Source organism: Myotis lucifugus, unplaced genomic scaffold (assembly GCF_000147115.1).
Source record: "Myotis lucifugus unplaced genomic scaffold, Myoluc2.0 scaffold_26, whole genome shotgun sequence".
NCBI lineage: Eukaryota > Metazoa > Chordata > Mammalia > Chiroptera > Vespertilionidae > Myotis > Myotis lucifugus.
This window is the reverse complement of record NW_005871074.1, coordinates 5,821,290-5,843,768: the sequence shown is the minus strand read 5'-3', so window position 1 is coordinate 5,843,768 and position 22,479 is coordinate 5,821,290.

Here is a 22,479-nt window from a genome sequence, read left to right as displayed (position 1 = left end):
CCTCTTGCACATTCCCCACTGGGGATCGAGCCCACAACTGAGGCATGTGCCCTGACTGGGAATGGAACTGTGATGTCCTGGTTCATAGGTCAACGCTCAACCACTGAGCCATGCCGGCCAAGGTTGTTTGTTTGTTTTAATTTGCATGTAATACATTTCACTTTTTGTGGTGTTAGTTTTGTGGATTTTGACAAATACACAGAGTCGTGTATATGCCCCCCCCAGTGCCATATTAGAACTGTGCTATGTCCCTATAAATTCATTTGCATGCCCCCTTCTTCTCAAATTCCACCAATATTTATCTGTTCTTCATCTCATAGTTTTGCTTTCTCAAGAATGTCACATAAATAGGCCATACTATATGTAAGCTTTTGGGTATGTCTTCTTTCATTTAGCAAAAATGAATTCAAGTTTCATCAAAACTCCTTCCTTTTTATTGCTGAATAATATTGCATTGTCTGAATGGTCCATTGTTAGCTTATCCATTTATCTGTTAAAGGACATCTTGGCTATTTCCAATTTTCAGCAATTATGAATAAAGCTGCTATAAACATTTGCATACATTTTTTGTGAATGTAGCTTTTTAATGCACATTTGAAAGTATGATTATTGGGCCCCACATATGTTGGGTCATATGGTAAGTGTATGTGTAATTTCATAAGAAACTGATTTTAGAAAGAGGAAGGAGATAGAGGAGAGAGAGAGAGAGAGAGAGAGAGAGAGAGAGGGAGAGAGAGGGAGAGAGAGAGAGAGAGAGAGAAGCATGGATGTGAGAGAGAAACGTCAATGGGCCTGGAATCTAACCTGCCACCTTTTGGTGCATGGGATGATGCTCCAACCAACTGAGCCACACTGGCTAGGGCATAATTTTTTTTATTATTTCCATCCATAATGCCAGAACATGTGGGACATTGTTTATTTATTATAATCTACTTATTGAGGGTCTATGTATCAGGTCCTATTCAAATATCTTTTTTTAAGAAAAGATTTCATTAAGCGTAAAAAAGAAAATTAATGTGTATACAAATCGATAAGATAATTTTAGAGAGTGATGAGTGTATTAAGAATATTGTTTTGTGATTGAGATGAACCACTTTGAAAAATTATAGCCTTAAAATTTCATCCCCTCTCACCCTTGACTAAGAACTTATTAAATTTACTGAGACCAATCAGTGCATTATGAGTGTTCTGAAATGATGCTTTGGAAATGTATTATTCAAAGAAAATTACATAAACTATAATCTTTCACTAGCCCTCCGGATCTAAAATATTTTGCTTGCATAGCAAGTGAACAAGCATCTGTTTTTTGTTTGTTCATTTTTAATATTTTATTTGGAGAATGAAGGTAGAGAGCAGAGGAAGAGAGATCAGAAATAGAGGGAATTCTCCACAGTCATCTAAGATACACCCTGCACTGACTGACAGTTGACTTAAAAAATGTGCTATTAAGGAAAATTAATTCAATTGGGTTACAAGTATTCCTGTCTTTAGAAATGGAAGATACATTTATAAAAAAAGAAAATGACGAATTAGTTTAAAATACATCATTTAGAGAGACATATAATATCCTGGGTGGAAGCAGGAACAAAATGTTTAGCTGTAGGAGGTTTAGGAATTGATTTTCATAATATTGAATTTCTGGTTCAATAATTTTCCATTTGGGATGGGTGTCCAGGTGTCAGAGCAGTTTCTCTGATACCATCCCATTTCCCTTAAGTAGAAACACATTATTTACCTAAGAGAAAGAGTCATATTTTCTGAAACAAGATATTTTAAAATATTAATCATGGAACCTTTGCTAATGGAATACCTTAAGAATACCGAGAAACCTAGGATGGTGTCTAGCTTAGGTTTTAGATTCGCTGACACTAAGCTGAATGCGTTAGACCTATTTCTGGCCCTCCTTAGAAAGACTGAGCTTGGGAGGAATAAACAGCTTCACTCGTGGTGCACTGGAGCTGAGACCGAGTGGCAATAACTTTAATGTGGAACATTGCAGTTGATATCCACTGTGCACCCTGCTTACCATCATCCTGCCCAGTTCTTCCAGGCTTATGAAACTAACATTTGCCTGTTTTCACTTGCTCATGTAGAGAGGATGGAGCTGGCTCCTGGAAGCAGTTCAGTTTTTGTGCTTCTTGGGGAACAGCATGATTTTGGGGGAAGTTATTTTGGGTGTCCCTGGAAATTAATGGCTTGCCAGAATTATGAGCAAAATTATTCAGGACAATTTGGAACACTTATTTTTTTCAGCAAAGCAAAAAAATAAAAAAATAATTTAAAAATTCAGAGATGTCTTGTGAATTTGGAAGAGTTTGTACTGGTCTATATTAAATTCTCTGTGGGATCATAATTCCAGGAGCAGAGCTCTACTATCACTGACTGGTTAATGATCCCACAATTGTGAAAGAAAGATGGACAGTCACTGGACAGGTAGGACGATTGGCCTTATTTAGCACTGACTTCCTCACAGCTTCTCTTTAGCTGATCAGCAACGCATTTCAGATGGATAGAAGTGATTTTCAACTTGTTGCTACATTTTCTCTGACAAGATATGAAAAAGCATTAATGAATAAAACATAGATGAATTCCATAGGGGAGATTTTATATACACACACATATGTAATCTTTGATCCGGTTTTGATATTTTTCCTTGTCTCTGATGGACAGATTTCTGAAGTCAGAGCTTCTGTTCTTGTCTGTGTTCTATGGCATCATTAGACAGTATTTCTCTCAAAACCAAAAAAGACAGAGCCAGGTAAGGGGTGAAGAGGGGAGGAAAGAATGAAATCCCTTTTCTCATATATTAAAACAGACAACATCAAAACTATCAAAATAGTAGGACTCGCTGAGGGAATTGAAAAGAAATGAATATTTAAAAAATGTTAATGAAGTAAACTATAGTTAGGCTCATTTAAGGAAAAGAATCTAAAAAAATGATTAAAGGGAAGCCTAGATTTATTTAATTATAGGTCAAATTTGGGGTCCTGTTCAAACATGCTGTTTTAATCATATGGGTGATCATCTGCTTAGTAAATAAATACCAGTTTTGGTGACAGAAATAAGGCTGGCTCTCTGCTGTTGGTCAGGATGTGCTAGGGTCCATGTGCTAGAGGCCTTCGTGTCCCTGCAGGTGTCAGCTTAACACACTCCTGTCTGTAGACACTATAGGTTCATGCATATATGTAATGATCTGCATCGCAACAGCTCCACCTATCGGTAACAAAGGGCAGGGGCCGGATCAATGCAAATTGACTTCAAGGCAGGTTTTCCTGCTTGGCTGTAGTGTTCCTCACTGCTAGGGAACAGGAGGCAATAGGACATGGCTCCGTCATTTTGAACCTGACATTGCATGTTCCCCAATCTGAGCTGAAGGAGAAGCTGTCATCGTGTGTTAGTTTAGTGCTGGCTCTGGGAATGAACTCTGTTACACAAAAAAGGACCGTGAGGGGATGGGCCGACTAAATGAACAGACATGCTGCCTGAGGATTTCAAGCTTCATGTTACTAACACATATTGACAAAGATTTTCATCCCTTGGAAACTGTGGCAGTGACCACTTTTTCCATCTGTCCAGTGGTCATGGGGAAGGAAGTTCAGACCTCTTTAAAGATAACGAGCTCTGAACATTCAATTAAGGCATTTCATTTGGCAAACAGACTTTCTGGCTTAGGATTTCAGAGGCCTTGGAGAGCAGGCTGCGTACTGACATGCCAAAATAGAAAACTGTCCGTCCTCCACATTCTAGGCAAGGGAATGCCAGGAGGATAGGTGGTCTCTTGAGCAGATGCTTAGCAAGGCGCTGCGGCAGTGTTGATGTTGAAATTAAGTCCATTTATAGACATTTCAGAAAAACATTGAATCCTGATAATTTCCTTCACTTTTCATTCCAAATGCAATTGGAGCCTTTGCCATTTTGTTGTTGTTATGGGAGAGGGCTACCTAGCAACACTGGTGGTCCAATCTTCTATTGAATAACTTTAATTTTACCTTCTGCTTCTGATTGACCATTCCTCCTTTACTTGCCCCAAATTCAAAATGGGTGGTGAAGGAAGACAGGAGGCTTATTTTGGTGTTTCCTAAGCAGAATCCAGACCAGGGCTGATGGGAAGGAGCAGAGACCGTTTCTCCTTCTCTTCCATGTGCTCTCTCATTCTAAATTGGGAGCAGGTTCATTGCCATCATATAAACATGACTCCCATAGTCATTTATTTATCTTAACGAAATAGCCTCAAGGATCTAGCTGCAGGCCCTCATTTCTATCAATTCTTCCTCATTGAAATGATATATAAACCTAAGACTCTGAAGCAAGAATATAGTCATTAAGGAAACAAAGTCCTTCCTGATAGCAGTTATGGTAAACGCAATGAAAAGGCTGAAACAATAGCTGTCCATATGAGGGTACAGAAGAGTAAGCTTTGTGAGTTGACAGCAGCCTTGACATTTAAACTCCAGAGTGAACCTTGCCATCTCTCAGAACCCATTCTAGAACCATGTATGCTCAGACAGTCAAGTCCTGAGCAAAATAATGTGAGTCACAAAATGATGCCCTTTCTTATTGTCTCACCAAATAGTTCCTGTTCAATCAAAATACACCCAGTGAGCCTTGCTGGCTTTAAGCGCCTTGATCCCCATCACAGAAGTGAGGAACAGCAAGGGTCAAGCATACAACATAGAGTTAAATGAACTAAACTAGAAAACAAATGCACCCACTTCTCTAAGTAAAAGCATGCATATTTCACGGGGTGTTCTAAAGATTAAAACAAAGCAAAACGAAATTTGAGTTATTACTCAAAGAATATATGGAGCAGACCACTATTTCTCAAGGGATTTTTTCATGCTTAAAGAGTTTAAAATCTAGCAAGGAGATAAAGTACATGCATATTGAAATTAAATAGCAGAAGGATAAATAATAGTAGTAAGCAATAACACAGAATATCAAAAAAGTAGTAATTAATTAGCAAATAAGTGGCACATCATATTCTATGAGTTTGAAAGGAGTGTTACTTGAGGTCTGGAAAAGCAAAGAAAGATTCTTATGGCTTTGGAAGATAAATAAATTGAAATAATTCTATGGTAGGAAAAGAGAAGGAGGTGATTAGGGAAGAGTCTGGTTCCATATTTATCCCGTGTAAATGCTTAATTTGCATCAAGTTTGTATCCTTGATGGCCTTAACATAATGGAGAATGGTCCTATCTCTAAACGTCGTATGTGTTTAAAGGAAAAAAATGCAGAGGGAAAATAAAACAGGGCACACAAGTTTTGTTCCCTTTTCCTGTAACTTGCAGTGGGTACCCTGAAAAAGGCAAGCGGTAAGTCTTTGAAATCTCCACTTTTAAGTGTCCCTGGTAATGTTTCACACACAAAGAGGCACTCTCATTTATTTGAGTAGCAGAACTGTTTTCTCTCTTAATTCAAGTAGAAAAATACCCTTGGAAAAATATATGCACCAAAAGCAAGATAAATCAGCATCCTTGCTACAGTTGAATTAGTTGGCTGTAGACAGTGTTTTATGGGTGGTTTCACTACCACTTTAATTAACGTCAAACAAGGACTATAGTCTCTCTTTGCTCTCTTTTTCAAGTCTGTGAAGCTGTATTCCATATGTGATGATTATAACATTGAATCTTACCCTTTCGGAAATCAAACTGATATTGCTCTGAATTGTCTACTGAGTGTACAAGACATTCAAGTTCGTTAAATTAAAAGAACAGTGTGAAGAGAGTCTTGCCTTCTATGTCCTCATTGGCTGTTTCCTTGTTCCTCCAAGCCAATAGCAATAACAAGCTAAACTAATAGAGCTAATATTGGAGTCAGGGATGGGGACTGAGCAGATGAAAAGACATAAGTTGGACTAGGAATATGGTTTTATAGCTATAGTCAGTATTTCTAAAGTTATTAAAGTTTTCTGACGAACTTAAAATAAAGTTTAGTTGTTACAATCTTTATTTAGGAGGCTTTTAAAAATGTATAATATATATTCCTTAATGTTCTTTGTGGTGCTATCTGTATAGTTACTATTTATTAAGCACATGTAAAGTCCTAGGTAATGTACTAAGTGTTTTGCCTCTATTATTCTTGTAATCTTCACAATTACCCTAAACGTTAGCTATCCTTATCTCCACTAAACCAATGAAAGAAATGAGGCCAAGATCAACCAAAGGACTTGTATGCATGCATATAAGCATAACTCACGGACACAGTCAGTAGGGTGGGTGAGAGCATGTGGGGGGTAGGGTAGGGGTGAGGGGTGGGAATGAGTTGGGAGAGGTCAATGGGGGAACAAGGAATCATATGTAATACTTTAAACATTAAAGAATTAAAAAAAGAAAGGAGGCCAAGAATTGGTAGAGCTGTGAATAGTCCCCCTTTATCTGTGTTTTATTTACCCATGGTTAACTCTATTTCAAAAATATTAAATGAAAAATTTCAGAAATAAATATAACTTTTAAATTGCTCACCATTCTGAGTGTTGTGAAGAAATCTCCCACCATCCTGCTCTGTCCCACTGGTCCCTTTATCCACAGTGTCCGTGTTGTATACACTCCCCACCTGTTAGTCACTTAGTACCCCTCTGTTCTATCGGATCAACTGTGGTATTGCAGTGCTTGTGTTCAAGTAACCCTTATTTTACTTAAAAATGGCCCCCAAACATAAGAAGAATGGTGCTGGCAATATAGACGTGCCAAAGAAGAGTTACAAAACGCTCCCTTTAAGTGAATATATATAACAGTATATTTAGGGTTTGGTACTATCTGTAGTTTCAGACATCCACTGGGGTTCTTGGAACCCCCTTTAGATAAGGGGGAACTATTGTACGAACACAACACAACTCTTATACCCCAAGCCAACACACTTTATAAACACAAGGCCACATAACCTGCCAATGACCACATTTTAGAAGAATTAAGAGAAGTCCAAAAAAATAATTAATCTTGGAGAAACTGAGACTAAGTGTAGGCTGAATCTTGTGTCAACAAGTAGCTGAATTTGATATAGATGCTTTGGGAATTTCCATAGCACCTATAATAATAAAAGCATAATATGTTAATTAGAACCGATGGCCGAACAGTGGAATGACCGTCCAGATGACTTTCTAGAAGACCTTCTGGATGAAGCCAGGGCTGCAAGGGCTGAACCCCTTGCACTAATTTCGTGCATTGGGCCTCTAGTCTGTTTATAAGTGCTCCTCCTGTATAAAGTTTTATAAATGTGATATTTTTAAAATATGACAACTTGGCTGAAGAATTCTTATCTATGATGGACAGTAGATAGGAAGGTGAGAAGGGGCCAGATTTTGAACTACAAGCAGTTCTTATACTTTTCAGCTGTGGGAAGGGCCACATGACCTTATGGGTTCCTTTCTTCTCTCTATTGTCTGAGTCTGTGGTCAGCTTGTTTAAAGGAGGAGACATGTTCTCAGTTGGGTTTGGCTACAGCTGGAAACTTACCTGGGAAAGGGAGAGATTTCTCTGTGAGTCCTTGGCCTGAAAAGCCAGCTTTTCTAAACCCTAGAATTTTGTGTCATTAGCATAATGCATGGGAAGCTCAAAATGGTAAAAGCCTGCCAACTCCCTGTTCAAAATCAAAGTTTCTTCACCCCTCCTACTGTCAAGAATGCTGTTATTAATTCTCCTTGTTATTTTTCTAAGGTGAGACAGATGCATACAGCTCTACACTGTGTGTGGCTTCAGGAAAGGTCAGTAATTGTCCCGCCTGGCAAGGATTGCTCACAAGTCTGAGTTGTTTTGTTTTTTAAAAAGGGGCTGTTTGTGAGCATGCATTTATCAGTGTTACTTATTTTCCATGGATTCAAGGAATGAACAATTGTCACATGCCCAGGTTACTGTCTCTGGAAATATCCTGTCTTCCATTAGGGTTCTAGCATCTTGGATTAGTGAGTGTATTTGAGTGTGTGTCTGGGGGTCTGGGTATGTTATTCTGAGAAAAGCGGTGACACAGAGGAAGGAGAAATGGCAGCTTGTTTAGCCCTGATCCTTTCTGACCTTTCACTGTCACTTCAGTGAGCCACTTTCTTTACTCTGGAAATAGAGAAAGGACAAATCCCTTAATTCGAGATTTGAAGACCAGGTTAGAATTCCAGCTTTCCCTCAGAATGTGTGTGCCCTGGCTCACTATTCGGAGCCTCGGTTCCCTTGGCTATGAAATCAACGTCATAATGCTTACTTTCCAGGTTTGTTGTGAGGATAAAAATGAGATGATGTAAGAACAAAAATGTGACAGGAAGGATATCGTGCAGCTCGAGTGTGGTGTAAACAGCAGTACCTTTGGGTAGTCAGGATCAGTCCTGCTTTCTTCTTACTTTGCTGTGTCCAGCTTACCTGGACTTGGATTAGATGCAGTCAGTGGTCAAGGAAAGTTGGGAGGGAACACAGCCAAGGCCAAACTGCTCTGCTACCTGCTGCTAAAACAATCTGGAGCTCCAAACTGTGAATATCTTTTCACCTTTCCCACAATGCAAAGGCCAATCCTTGGTATTGGACATCCATTACCCTTTTCCTTTTAGACCTCTATTGCTAAAATATTTTGCAACTTCTTTGTCTTAAGTCAGCGGTTCTCAACCTGTGGGTCGCGACCCCTTTGGGGGGTCCAACGACCCTTTCACAGGGGTCGCCTAAGACCATCGGAAAACACATATATAATTACATATTATTTTTGTGATTAATCACTATACTTTAATTATGTTCAATTTGTAACAATGAAATTGGGGGTCACCATAACATGAAGAACTGTATTAAAGGGTCACAGCATTAGGAAGGTTGAGAACCACTGGTCTTAAGTCATTCTGCATCCTGGCCAAACAGGGTCACTGGCTTTGTTCTGCAAACTCTCAGCTCTGCCTGCCACTCTCTAGGCTCAAGCACCCCTTTCAGATGTTTTTGCCAGTCCATCTGGTTGGATGGGGCCAGAAGACTCTCTCCACAGCGGGTGGGGTTGTTGAATAAGCGGTGAAAGCGGACGTCCCTGTGTTGTTCCTGTTCTTATGTCTCAGACCCCTTGTCTAGCAGGAGGGGAGGGGACACTCCAGGCTACTATCTGGTTAGGAGGGTCCAGGGGCTACCTTCACCCTTAGGAATGAGTTAATCCTCCCGTCCATGTGTTGTAGCACAGGAAGCTTCCACATCCAGCACTGGCTCTGTTCTGGGGTCAAACAGCTCTACCCACAGGCCTCTTGGTTCTGGAGGTGCCAGGCTGCTCAGCTCCCAGGAACTGTCACCTGCCCTTCTGGGCAGATGGGGCTGGAAGACACTCTGTTCAGCGGGGGTATAGGGGCTCTGACTCAATACCTTGCCTGGGTGTGGACAAACTGGGCTCTAGGGCTGGCGAAACTCTTTCTTTGAGGATCTGAGTCAGGCAGCTCTACACCCTGCGGAGTTCCCTGGTCAGTGTGCTCCTGACTTGGTTGTACAGAGGAGCAAAGCCACTGGCTGGGGTTAGGAATGCAGGTGTGAACTTGGTCTGCCAAGATGCCTGTGCTGTTCGTTCCAAGCCTGTCCCCACTTGTCCATCAAAGTCAGATCGTCAGTGGCTGGGCCCCACAGATTCCCGTGTAATCCCTGTGGTGCAAGGTCAGAATAGGGGCGCCCACAAAGTGACCTCAATGCCAAGGAGCCTGTTTTTTTTCTCTGCCTTCACTCTTCCCACTGGAGGAGCCAGAGGCTCACAGGAGACCTTCCCACGTGGTGCTGTGCTGTCCTGGGGAGGGGCAATGTGTCGACATGTAGGCGATTTTCCTCTAATGTAGTCTGTCTTGGTCTTTGAGGTGCAGGAAGGTGCTTTAGCCTCACCCCTGTGTTCTAAGGTCCTCTCAGTGGTGTCCTGTTCTTGAATAGATATTGGTTGTTATTTTGTGGGGGGAGCGAAATCAGGAACAACTTATGGTGCCATCTTGGTGACGTCACTCATTCTTTAGTTTTCTACATCAAATTTATTGGAACAATTTTTTTTTAACCTGCAGGAACTAAAGAGATACTGATTGTGAATCAGTCACACAGATTTTGTATTGCTGCTAGGAGGTAAATATTTATACTGAAATTTTACTTGGACAAGTAAAGGGATAGTAAGAGATTGAGTTAAAAATAGGTAAAGATCTTTGGTTTACAAGTAGCTTTTTTGGGAGGGTTGGGTGGGTGGGATGCAGATGTTTCACTGAAAGGGAGTCAAAATATACTCCCTTAAAATAAGGCTGGAGTAGATGTCAGAAAGTGACTCATAGTGTATTAACCCAGAGAAGAACGCAAATTGTGCACATCAACCCCAGTGTACCAAAGTATAAATCTAAAGAGACTCTATACATTTTTGCTTTTTAAAGAATTTATATTGTCCCTCCTTCAGTACTGAGAAGAGTCCTTTGCAAAAACAAAAACAAACAACCAACAAACAAAACCACCTCTTCCCCATTAGTACATAACCAGCAGGGAAAATGTCTTATTCAGTCAGTGAGACAAAGAGAACATCTGGTTGATTAACAGATGTTAATGCCAGAATAGCTTTGGTTTGATCAATGATGTAATCAATCATGAAAGCTATAATTTTAGCAAGGTTTAGACTGTTCCATTAAATAAAGATGGGACATGTCTGGAGTTTCAGATAAAAAAAATGCAACAAAAACGTTTCTCTAAAACAAGTATTTGTGGAACATCTGCATACATATAATTTTAGATGTAATTTTTAACATGTCCATATGGCAACCACCTTAAGCAAAAAAAAAATAAAATAAAATAACAATAATACAGTGGGGGGAAAGGTGAAGATTTATTTTTTCCTTAGAGTTGGGGGAGAATAGGAATTTAGTCTGGTTATGAATTAAAGAGACAATAAATAAAATATGGGCTAAAAACAACTGAGATTCAATTTATTTATTTAACAGTAGCTGCCCGCTGGTGGTCAGTGTGCTCTCACAGGGGGAGCTCCCCTCAGCCAGAAGCTGGGCTCACGGCTGGCAAGTGCAGCAGTGTTGGTGGGAGCCTCTCCCACCTCCTTGGCAGCGCTAAGAATATCCAACTGCCTCCGAGGGCTCCTGGACTGCGAGAGGGTGCAGGCTGGGCTGAGGAATGCCCCTGAGTGCACGAATTTTGTGCACCAGGCCTCTAGTAAACAAAGGTGATGCAAACTAAAGTAAAGAAATAATGCAACCTATTAGGAATATAACAGTGGGAGGGATTGGAGGTGGAAGAACAAAGAAAAATATTCAAGTATTTTAATGGAAAACTTTAATTAAAAGAATTTGAAGAACAAAAAGATTACCTAATTGCCTACAAGTAGTTGCTATACTTGCAGAAAAGAAACTAAATCTCAAGGGAATATTTTTCAGAAAATTTCTCATGAACATCCTTTAGGTAGCAGGGCTAATTACTTGCCATCATACCAGGAATCAGAGGTCTCCCATTAAAGGGCTGCATCCACAGAAAAGGTAGTAACATAGATAACTCCATTGCATGGATGCCAAAAGGTATAGAATAAACAAATCGTTTGAAACTAATAATTATTAACTACTCTTGTTTGTTAAACTGAATTCAGATGTGTCACTTAATGTCAACTGGTTTTACATATAGACACAATCAGAAATATAAACTTGAATTCTCTAACTATACATAAAGATCAAATGGATTGAGTGCTTTTTACATTCAAGGATTTATATGCATCAACTCCTTTAAGCAGCACAATAACATGAGGAAAGATACATTTTTTTCTCTATATGGGTGAGAAACAAAGGCCCAGAGAGATTAAAACTTGTCCCATATTATATGGCTATTAAGTGGTAAAATTATAATTCACTCAGGCACATTTGTATACTGATGGCTTGCAGTTTTGTGTTAAACTGTAATTTTTAAAAAAGTAATACATTTTATACATAGTTTTTGTTGTTGTTGTTTCATAGTTTTGCTGAAAGCATAGCAGGGGGGTGGCCAGATTTGATGCCCTGTTGATAAGAAACACAGTACTTCACCCAAATAAGCATTTCCCTTCTCCCACATCTAAGGATCAAGCTTATTAAACATGCTCTGACATAAAACTATACCACTTGTGTTATTTTGAAAAAAAAATCTTTTGATAATAAGTATTAAGCCCAACATTTTAAACATTTTTATTAAGAAGAAATGTGCAAAATGTCAACCAAGGCTTGTGTTCTCTATACTTGTTCTGAAAAAGATACTTAATAGCCTGTATGAGGAGAGAGGAACTTTTAAATCTATGAAGTATAACATTGTGGCCAGTGTCACATATTCCCTTGTAGGTTCAAAATGAGGAAATATTTTCCTTCTTAGAAGCATTGATTCTTAAAAATAATTAAATGCATAAGCTTCTTGGTTCATTGATATCAAATTTGGTTCATTTTTTACAAGTTGAGGGGAAATGAAAAGAACAAATTTAACTTCCCTTTGTATCGATTTGGACCTTCTTTCCTTAATAACATTAAGCATCATGTACATTTGTCTGGGTTCTTCTGAGACACAGAACCAACAGGATATACATAAAGATGTGGGTCTTTCTCTCTCTCTCTCCCTCCTTCCCTCCTCTCTCTCTGTCTCATAGATTTAGGAGAGTGAGGAGAGATAGAGATTTATTTTAATGAATTGGCTCACATGACTGTGGGGGCTGGCAAATTCAAAACTTTAATGACAGGCCGGCAGGCTGGAGACCTGGGAAAGAGTTGATGTTGCACTCAAGTCTGAAGGCAGAGTGCAGGTAGAATGCCCTCTTCCTTGGGGAACCTCAGCCCTTTTTCTTTTAAGGCTTCTACTGATTGGACGAGGCCCACCTACATGATGGAGGATAACCTGCTTTTCTCAAAGTCTACCAATTTAAAAATTAATCTCATTTAAATATTACTGTCACTGCAACATCTAGACCAGTATTCAAACAAATATCTAGGCACTAGAGCCTGGTTAGGTTAACATGTAACATTAACCATCACACAATAAAAATATTTATTCTAAGCATTTTTTTTTGGCAAGGAGACACTGACCTCTTATAGCTAAATCCAGAGACAGTAGTGACACTTGAGATGCAATATCTGATTTCACAATTTGTTTCCACTACACACATAAATGTACATTTGTCAGGTACACAGCTCTCACTTTAGGTGGCTAGAGAGAAGGTTGTTACTCCAAGTAGAAGGGAAGGAGTCTCAGGTTACACTCAAATGCTACATTCTGTGCCAGCTTTGATGTCTGTGGCTGGGACTGCAGAACACTGGTATGCAATCTCTTACTATCTCTTTTCTTGTCCCAGATGGATGAGCCCTGCCCTGGATATCTTTGGAGAGTGGTGTGTGCCATTATGAGGGACGGGCAGGGGGCACTTCATGTTGAGGGGGGTCCCTTTTCTTGCTTGTGGTGTTTCAGAAAGTTAACACCCAACCTGCAATCTTTTATTTTATGGGACTTTGAAAAGCTGAATTTTTGTGGAGCTGCAGGGCTTTTGAAAATGAATTCAGCTGACACATTGAATTGGGATGTATCAAGATGGATGGCAGATTCATATTCCAGCACATCACATGACTTGCATCAACTTAGTGTGTCAGCTAAAAAGTTTAAGGAGAGGGGAAAAAAATCAGTTAAAAGAATTTTATCTCTAGGAAAACTGGGTTTAGAGAACCTGTGGTCATTAAAGAAACTTTATATTGTAAATTGTCATAGAAGCTTTAAAGGCTGTGATATGGTGATGTTTCTGTTGAAATTTGGGTGTTGAAACAATCAGTGGCTGAGATTTTGGAAGTCATAAATAAATAAGTAAGTAAATAAATAAATAAGTAAATAAATAAATAAATAAATAAATAAATAAATAAATAAATCAGGGAGGCATGAATGGAAAGTGGTAGATGTAGCCTCCTGCACACCCCACAATGGGGATTGAGCCCACAACCTGGGTATATGCCCCAAACTGAAATCAAACCATGATCTCCTGGTTCATAGTCAATGCTCAACCCATGAGCCATGCTGGCCAGGCAGGACTGACCTTTTAAAAAAGGTTACCATGGCTATAGTGTGAAGAATGATTGGGAAGGAGTAAGATGGAATCAGAGATGAGTTGGAAGGCTATTGCAATGTGCAAGTGAGAAATGATGGTGCCACACAGGAATAGAGCAGCTTCTGATGGAGGGGAAAATACACAGATTTGAGATGTGAATCAATAAATTATAAACCTAGTTCTAATGATTAATGCCATCTAAATATCACTTTTCTAAGATGGAAAAAATACTCCTCCAGAATTTGAATTTCCCTGAATCTGTGGTAATTTATTTATTTATGCTATATCTTTTCTTATTTTGTATACTAGAGGCCCAGCACATGAAATCATGTGCGGGTAGGGTCCCTAGGCCTAGCCTGTGATCAGGCCCATCTTCCGCCCACTCGCCAGTCCCTGGTCCCACCAGCCAGCTGGTTCCCCTCGCCGGCCCTGGGTCCCACCCTGCCTCCATCGCCGGCCACCGGTTCCCTTCGCTGGCCCTCATCCTACCCCACTGCCAGCCACCCAGTTCCCCTCGCTGGCCCTCGTCCCACCCTGCCACTGCCACCAGTCATCCAGTTCCCCTTGCCGCCCCCCCACCTCATAGTGACTGGTGATTTTTTAGTTTCGAGTGGTCATTCTGGCCATTATGCTTATGGGTGTGGACAAACTGGGCTGTAGGGCTGGCGAAACTCTTTCTTTGAGGATCTGAGTCAGGCAGCTCTATACCTCGTGGAGTCATTCTGGCCATTAAGCGGGGGACCTGAGGCTGCGCCCCCTGCCCAGCAAGGCTTGACTAGAGACCTGAGGCTTCGTCCCTCACCCTGCAGGGCTTGACAGGGGTGGGGCCAGCCAGGTCTGGGTCTCACGCGATTTCGAGGTGCACACGGGTGGACGTGGACTTGACTCTGGGTCCTGCGTCGTGCCCCAGACTCTGACAGAAGGGAGATTTTCATATACATTTTACTAATTTTATTTAATCTCGGACACTTCTATTATAGAGAAAGAGCAAATAGCAATATTAAAGTATTTCCTCTAATGTATTCCCTTTTAATGTGCATGAATTTCATGCACTGGGCCACTAGTACAATATATAAAAGACTAGACTCCTACATCTCAATAATAAAAAGTCAAATAACCCACTTAAAGATGGGAAAAGGATCTACATAGGTATTTTTTCAATGAAGACATATAAATGGATAGTAGCATATGTAAAGATGTCCCCTATCAATCATTGGGGAAAATGGAAATCAAAACTATGATGAGATACCATTTCTCATCAACTAGGATGGCTGTAATCTAAGAGAGATAAGTTTTGTCAAGTTGGTGAATAAATTAGGAGCCTCATACATTGCTGGTGGGAATGGAAATGGGGCAGGCATTTTGGAAAAGAGTTTAACAGTTCCTTAAAAAGTTAAACATAGAATTACTATTTGACCCAGCAATTTCACTCCTAAGTCTATACCTCCACAGAAGAGAACATATGTCCACACAACAAGTTGCACATGAATATTCCTAATAGCATCGTTCATTGTAGTCTAAAGTGAATACAACTCACATGGCCACCAATGGATGAACTGATAAACAAAATACCATGTATTATTCTGCCATAGTAGTAATGAAGTATTGACACATGCTACAACATAGATGAACCTGAAAATGTCATGCTAAGTGAAGAAGTCAGTCACAAGAGGCTACAAATTATATGGTTCCATTTATATGAAATGTCCAGCTTAGACACGTTGGTAGAGGAAGAAGGAAGATTAGTAGAGTTTTAGAGCTTGCATGGGGGAAATGGAAAGATTGGGGATAATAACTGAATGGTTCAGAGTTTCTTTTGGGGTGATGGAAATGAAAAATTGACTGTGGTGATGCCTGCACAACTCTGAACGTACTAAAAATCATTTAATTGTACTTTAAATTGATAAATTGTATGCTGTGTGAGTGATATAAATAAAGCTGTTATCGAAAAAAAATACTCTAGTGTTAATCTGCTGTTCCCTTGTGTTTAGGGAGAGGACTGCTGTGTCAGAGGACTTTTCTTAGCGTTTACTTTCTATCCTTACATTCTAGCCTTTCATGCTTGTCTATACGTGCACGGAGGGTGGTCTGTCTCCCAGTTCCCTTCCCTCTCTGAGCACCACTAGACCACGGTTCTCATTTCTCAGTGCTTTGCCAGGCTGGTGATGGGGGTTCTGGTCCAGCCTCAGTCTTAGGCAAACCCGTCATGCCTGGAGCTCAAGGGGAGGGCTTTCTCAGCCTTCTGTCTCTCCTCTCCATGATAACCAAAGCCTCCTTTGTATCAGTGGAAAATCTTGAATAGAAGAGAATTTCTGACACGTTCCCCAGTGGTAAGTAACCTCCAATGGCGCTGACATACGCTCTAGGGCCCTATGTTATTTTTTTTGCTCTTCCACTAGCAGTCAAGTTATTTTGTATTCTTTGATCCCTCCTCTAGCCCCAATAAGCCTTGATGTGTACCCAGCAGGTAACAGCATTTATTAGCCCTCTGAAGCTTAGGACTTCAGTTTCCCATGAGATAAATGTCTGTGGTAGCAGATGAGGGGTGTAAGGCTCTGTGCCTTTTCCTCAGCGGCACCTAATCCCCTCCTACATATCTGCAGGCAAAGCAGGCACATGGAGGGTCGCTCTGACCCCCTGTCCTGCCACTGGTGTTTCTTGTGAGCGCCTGATGAGGTTCCATGGAAAGGAGCCTTCCAAGGAGCCCACCAGGATAGCTAGAATAATCCTCGCCTCTCTCTGTGCTGTCCCAGGCAAGTCAGTAATGCCTCTCTTGTCTTGCCTGAGAGGGCCCGTCTCTCTCTGGTTATTCAAGCTACTCTGATGAGGTCAAGAAAAGTGGTGATTTTTTAGTTGATACAAGTTTTTCTCATTGTTAATGTAGGATCCAAGCATTTTCCATTTTTTTCTTGCTAACGGAAGCAAAGTTCATTTTTTTGTCACTACAAATAATTCTGCAAAAATCATCTATGTAGATACATTTGCACACACTGAGGAATTGTTTGAGTGGGAAATATTACAAAATCAGAAATTCAATGTTAAATGGTCTGAGTATGTTAAATTTGAATTGTTCATGCCAGATTTCTTCCCACATTCTACAGGGATTGGAGCAACTTACATTTCCATCCCACACTCTGACAGCAATAGATATTAAAGAAAACATATTTGCTAATATTAGTGGTATAAGGTTGTATTTTATTACTCCTTTAAGGTGAATTTATCTGATTGGTATTAATTTTGTTATTCAAATTTCTTTCTTCTAGAAATTGCCTTTTTCTATTTTGCCAGTTTTCCTATAGGATTGATAGTATTTTTTTAAAAAATCCTATGCATTACAAATATATGCACTTAGTTTGTCATTTGAATTATTTTTTTAAAGCCAAATCTATTGATTTTTTAAAATCTTTCTTGTTTTTGTTTTTTACAAACCCTTGTGTTGAGGGCTGACTTTCAATAGATCGCAGCGAGGGGGTCTATTGATTTTTTATTTTATATTTTGGCATACAAAAATTTTCATACATATATTTAAATATTTATTTCTTAGTGGGTTTAGGTTTCTTGTCTTGGTTCAAAATGTCTCCTCCTCTTCTTTAGCTTGTAAACATGTAATATAGATTTTCTGCTGAAAGTTTAATATGTTTATTAAAAAATAAAATTAAGTGTATACTCTATTTATAATTTATCTTTTATATGATGTGAGAAATGTAATTTTATTTTCTCTTTGATATCCATCTGTCCTTTTAAAAAGCATTTCTTTTTGCCTTTGAATTCAAATACTCCTTTATTACCTATTAAGTTCCCATATTTTCTTAGATATATTTGGGGTTTGATATATGGTCTCAATAATCTACTTATCTATTGCTCTGCACTATCACATTAATTACATCACAGTGAGTTTTTAGTATATTTTGATATCTGGTGAGGCAAACCCCTGTGCTACCTTTACTCCTGTTCTTTTGTTTCATTATTTTCTTGGCTATTCTCAAGTATTTATTACTTAATATAAACTTTAATAATTTATAGAATATCAAATCGGATTATATCAATTTTCTTGTCGTTTGGTGAATTTTCCACAATGAGCATGAATTTGTTATTGATAACTAGCAAAAAACCCATGATATTAAAAAATAGAAACAAGGGGAGAATATTGAGAATGAGGTCGCTATTGTCTACTCTGGGCTATATGAAAACTAGATTCAATTATTATGTTCTAGGAAACAAGCTTTGAGGCAGACAAGGAGAAAAAGATATGTCTTTCTTGCTTCTGAACGTTCTAAGAGTACAAAGTTTTGTACCATTAGTGGCAAATAATATCAGACTCATGTCCTGTGAAACATTTTTGCAACATGAAAGTAATATTTTTGTTTCATACAGGAATTCCATGAATTGTGGTTGGGGTATTGCAGATTAACTGGAGTGCCTAGGGTTTGGTTCCCAAGTTATGCTTCAAGAAATGCTGGTGCCTCTCTTGATGCATAAAGGTGTTCTTTTCTCAAAAGATATGGGAAATGCAGCTCATTTTGCTAAAAGCTCTGCAGAAACTGTACATGCAGCTTTGTTTCATTCAACATTTCTCTAACTTAACATGGAATTCTTTTCCCCTAAGAAATATATTGAAATTGTAATGGAACTCACAGAAGACACTTTGGAAGATGTTGGTCCTGGGAGAGGTAGAATGGGGATTGGCAGGTCAGATGAACTCATTAGGTAATGAACAAGATGGGCAATGGCACTGGAGTCATTAAATAAACTATGTTTATTTAAATTACTCTGGCCAAAGTAGAATTTTTTTGAAATCTCAGAAACATGATGTATATCATCATGTATAACATGATGAGATCACGCTAAATTCATATGTGTAGACATAGCTTATGCCTCGATTCCGGGAAGAAGTAAAATTTATAAGTGGCATAGTTACAATTCTCAGTGCCCTTTCTAATACTGTCCTGGTTAAGTCATCATTCATTTTTATTTCTGTCTTGCATATTATTTCCCGTTGTGGCTGGCTGTTGGTGTTTGGATTACTTAAAAAGAAAACTCTCCCGTGCTTTTGCCTCTTGTCAAGTCATATTCTCTGGAAAGATGCTCAGCATTATCTTTAAAAAATGTTCAGTGTATCTCATTTTCCTAAGGCAATCACTAGTTAACTATCTCTGTCTTTTGCAGAGGTAGGAATACACATAGAGGCAGAAAATCTGTAAGACCTTGGCTTCATCTTATGCAACATTACATTTTCCTTGGGTATGTATAGCTGTTCTTCTGAGGAAATTGAATCACTTATGCAACCATTTTACACCTGTATTTTACAGATTATGTTTACAAATACTATACACATCTACATCCACGGAAACGGATTACTTAGCATGATTGTAGTGTAAATTCCTGGGAGCTAAGACAAGGCAGGTTTCATGTGTAACAGCTGTGAGGTGCAGTAGATCACAGGATGTGGAGGTTGGAAATCGGCATGTACCTGGCTGTGCTGTTAAGAGAGCTGCAGAGCCAAATCTCTAAGGTCTTTTCCTCCTCTAAGATTTTTATTCTCCCGGGGAGAAAAGAATAATTTCAAGTGAAGGCAATAGACCATACATACAAAAGAGTGAAGCCTGGCAGAATTCAGTCTGGAACTCTGGCATTCTATTCCCAGTCGACAATGGTTCCGTGCAAACCTTCCTCTTGATTTAGTTTCTTTCCTTGTAGCTTGTGGTTTGGAGAGTGGATGCAGTAGAAAAAGCGATTGTTCTGAGATTTTTGACTTCAGATGGAATGGGTCTTCCGCTAGTGACCAGAGGCTGCTGCAGCGCCAGGGAAGCAGACACTGCCCATGCCCCTGAGGCTTGGTCACCTTCTGCCTGAGCAGATGGTGGGCAGAAGCAACATCTGGAAAAGCCGAAGAAAGCCAATGTGAAAATGGTTGCAGAAGGTGGTGGGCTGTGCCCTGCACCTCTTGTCCTGGTTTGTGGTGCATTCTATTTTTGCTCTTGCCCTTGACTGCCCAGAGCACTCTTTATTTCATTATTTGGGAGGCTGACTTCTTTTTGTGCCTTTGAGTTAAGCTTATTTATTACCTCTCAGAGCAGCCTTCCTTGATAACCCTCCTATGTTGTTTTACTCTTCCATAGTCTGTATTTTAAAGTCATTTATACCATTTACAATATGTATATTTACTGTACATTTTTGTTTGCTTACTTATATTTTATTTTCTCTCTGTTGCAAAATCTATGAAGGTTGAAACCACATCTGGTTTTATTTGTGTGTGTAGTGAACATGTTTTGTGGATAAATATGTTTCATAAATGAATAGCTCTGAAACCCATTTTGTATCATTTTAAAGTTAGTAATATTATAGTCATCCTTTAAAAGACATGTCATCTGGCAGGTCACATGTGGACATTAAATAAATGGTAGTATAAAATGAGAAATTATTTTTTAAAATGAAGAATCATAGCAGGTAGGATTAAAAATATGCAGGCCTCTAAAAATGCTAAGAAAAAAAGTACATGTATTTAATCAATAAAAAAGGAAATAATATATATAACATTAAAAAATTACATTATAAACCTGAAGACAATAAAAGGAATAAAGTTTGCTTCCTAGAGTGGTGAGGGAAGTTGTTAATATGTAATACTGATATATGATACAGAAAACCTGACAACTTTAATTTTTCTTTCTTTTAAAAAATCTGTATATTGTTCTTTGGAATAAAAATGTTATGATAGAAATATAAGTGAACAGAAATCCAGTTTAATAAAACAGACTATGAGAAAATATCAAGCTGCTATACAAATATTAACTTCTTTTGGCTATAATATATTTTATTTCAGGGCACAAGAAGACTCAAAAAGGAAACTAGAGAACTTCCACTTTTAGAAAGAGGGAGTAAACCTACTTTTCTGTATTCCTCCCCCAACTACAACTAAGCATGTTGAAAATTATGTACAAATAATCATAGGAGGACTCTGATGGATTGAAAAGAAGGCAGAATGGCCAGGGACCTCACCTGAGGAGCAATACATGGTGACTTCTCCAGGTTTCCAGTTTGCCTTATACATCCCAGACTGGAAGCGGCAACTTGAAAATGGGCACAAAGACACAACGTCCCCCCGCCCCCGCGCTTTTTATCCAAAGGACAAGGAAAGGAGGAGCATAATAACACAGAAAAATTTTAGACAATCCCTCTTCTCCAGCCAAACACCACAAAAACACCCATCTCGCCCAATTCTGCAGTAGTCAGATCAGGAACTTAGACTCACCCTGAGGCGCCCATCCTCTCACCCCATCCTCACACCACTGAGCAAGAAGCTGAGACTTCTGTCCCTCCCAGGTGGTAATATTATTCCCTTCTACTTTCCCACAGTGTCACGTGAAGATCTTGGACATTTTTTACCCATTCATTTACCCAACAATAATGAGGAACCCCTCTCATTTTTTGCTGGGATGAGATAAGAAGAATCTTTGTGAAGAGTCAGGACTTTTACTGCCATCCAGCACCAACAAAGCCACCACAATGTCGCATCAGTGGAAGCTACATGGGGAGCAATAAGAAAGCACTCTCTTGTGTCCCAGCCAGGGTGGTATCAGTGAAGGCTGACTGAAGATTTGGAACTCCTATCCCTGCCCAATGTATGTCAATGATGCCGAGTGAGGACTGTAGACTTCTATCTATATCAACAATACAGCACCTTGCCCTCCTACCCCCTTTCCTTGCCTAAGCAGTGTTATAGAAAAGCCAGATAAAAAATAAATAAGGTCATAAGTTACATAACATAATATAAAAATATCCAGATTTCAAAAGAAAACCACTCACTATGAAACGAACCAGAATATCTCAACTTGGATGGAAAAAGGCAAAGATGACCAATAGATGACAACATGGACATGAAAAGCTATAATTATCTTAGAATGATACAGTAGCCATCATAAAAATGCTTCAATGAATAAGTACAAAAATGCTTAAAGTAAATGAAATAAATGGGCAGCCTAAACAAAGAAGTAGAAACTCCCAGTAAAGCAATATAATAAATAAAAAGAACCAAATGAAAAAAATTAGAAATGAAATATACAATGATGAAATTTTTATATCAATGTATTAGCTCAAAAGCAGAATGGGGGGAAGAGGAGAATCACAGACTGTGAGAATAGAACAATAGAAGTTACCCAATATGAAAAGCAGGGAGACAATATACTTAAAAAAACTATAGTTTTAGCAACTTATAGGACTCTAACTAAAGACTTGTGTCATTGGAATTTCAGAAGGAGAGGAGAAAGTAACTGGAAAAGTAACTGAAGATAATGGCTGAAAACTTTCCAATTTGACAAAAGGCACACACCTTTAGATTCAAGAAGCTAAAAGGATCCCAACATGACACATTCAAAAAATTCACACCAAAACACAAAATTCTGAAAACTGAAGACAAAAAAATATATTGAAAGCAGTGAGAAATGAAAATAATAATTTAACTTACAGTAGATTTCTCATCAGAGAGTA